Here is a 2,245-nt window from a genome sequence, read left to right on the forward strand (position 1 = left end):
TATAACAAAAACATAATTAGTATAATGTTGACATTAAAGGGCTGTCATAAAAAATAATTTTTTAAAAACTATGTGATATTGCCACCTAACTTAAAATACTTTAAATATTTTTTCTGCAAGATATTATAAATATGTATGTGACTCTCGCAAGAACTAATAGTCCAATATTTATATATGAATATATGTGTAGATAAATAAAAAATAAGTAGTTACCACCTGTTTTCGAAAGAATTGTTTGAAAATAATATATTAAATAATTTGAATAAAAAATTAATATTTGTTGAGGCTATAATTATTTGAATATTAGCTATTTGTGATGCTTAAGTTAGAGYTGGGATGCCACATTTTTTCAATATCTAAACGAATATCTAACAAATAGCTAATTAGTATAATGTATGTAGACATTAAATGCTTGCCGTTAAAAAAACAAATTATAAAGAATACGACTATGTGATGTTGCCACCTGATTTACTAGATTAAAAAAACGGTGTTGCCACCTGTTTTTAGATATTTATTTTTTAAATAATATTAAACTGGATAATATTATTTGAAGGCATAAATATCTGAATATTAGCTCACCCTGACCCTTAAGTGGTGTTGCCACCTTTTTCGAATATCTATGGAAAAATATTTAGTGTAATTTAGGCATTAAATGGTTGTTGTATAAAAAAATTAAAAATATTATAAAATATATTATTACGTGGTGTTGCCACATGATCTAAAATACTTTGAGTATTTATTTCGCGAGAAATTATTRATATAATGCTCCCACAAGAGTTAAAGTCTAATATTTATTTATATTAYTTTACAAAAATGTGTGTAGCCCGATAAAAACAGTGCAATGCTGCCACTTATTTTGAAATGCATTTTTTTTGAAAATAATATTAAATTGAATAATTACATTTTCCTGAATATATAAATAACTGAAAACAGAAAACAACTGCTGTGTTGCCACACATTTTTAATATCTGAACTTGTATTTAATAAGAAAATAATTAGTGCAAATAGGCATTAAATAAAAAAAAATACTTTATAATGTTTCCACTTTTTCATACTTTAGAAGTACTTCAACTGTCATTTTCCGATTAATTATAATTCGCGGGACTATCAAATCGGTAATTAAATATTACTGAATAGTAATTAATTACACTCTGAACTTGAAAATTAAATGAGCATTTGTAARCATATCAAAAACAATATTTTTATGAATATTTTTAAGCTAAAAAAAATTCAAAATATTTGTAAAAAGCTTCGAAAAATTCGCGCCGTTTATACGTTGTCACGTTTTTGTGTAATTTTATATATATATTTTTTATATACCGTTATTTCTTTGCTCCACAGCAGCTGCAATTGAAATAAATTTCTTTTATGTGCCACAAGCACTAACTAAGCTAATAAGTGGTTTTTAATATGTAATATGTATATTTATTAATATGTACATACACACTAGTTTATTGCTGCTTCGCAAAGCGCAACTGCCCCTGCAGCAGGTAAAAGAACAACAATAACAAGCGATATCATTTAAAATTTGAACAGTTGCCAACAATGTTGCARGCACAGCTGACACAAACACGCAAATTTGTGGACACCGACAACAATAACAACAACACACTAACTACAGTATTATAGGTGAGGAAGCAATAACAGTTATAATAACAATAGGAAGAAACAACAACAACAACGWGAGCGAGAGCGAGTTGTTGCAGCAGACAAGTGTGCAACAAGAGTACGAAGCGAGTTCATAGCGCGTGTTGCCGCTTGCGGTGATGTTSTGTATGTTTGCTAAGTGCTCGCATATGTACGCCGGGGCGTATGAGCAACGCATAGCAATTATATCGCTGTGTGTTGTTTTTGTATACCTGTACGACACGTGTGTGTTCATGCTGTGGTATTCAATATCTAGTTTACTGGCAGCGAATTTGTTTTCAGAAACAGCTGAACAACCAAATAAATGGCACACAGATAGTTTTGTGATAGAGGATTAAGATATTAATTGCTGATATAACTTTTTATGGCAGTAAAAAAGTTTACAAGTCTCGTGAAAATATGTGCATTGGTGAGCGAAAGGCGAGCTATAACTAAACTGTCATCAGCATTTATTTAATGATTTTATGAGTTTTGGCACTTTTACTGCTTATAAATGTTAATGTGAGAAACTTGTGAACAAATTTGGGCGGTTAGCATACTTGATAGTGCATTCCAACTATAAATGWATATGAATTTTTAAAGATAGATTAAACCAGTT

Source organism: Bactrocera latifrons, unplaced genomic scaffold (genome assembly GCF_001853355.1).
Source record: "Bactrocera latifrons isolate USDA-ARS-PBARC rearing strain unplaced genomic scaffold, ASM185335v1 scaffold_27, whole genome shotgun sequence".
Classification (NCBI taxonomy): Eukaryota; Metazoa; Arthropoda; class Insecta; order Diptera; family Tephritidae; genus Bactrocera; species Bactrocera latifrons.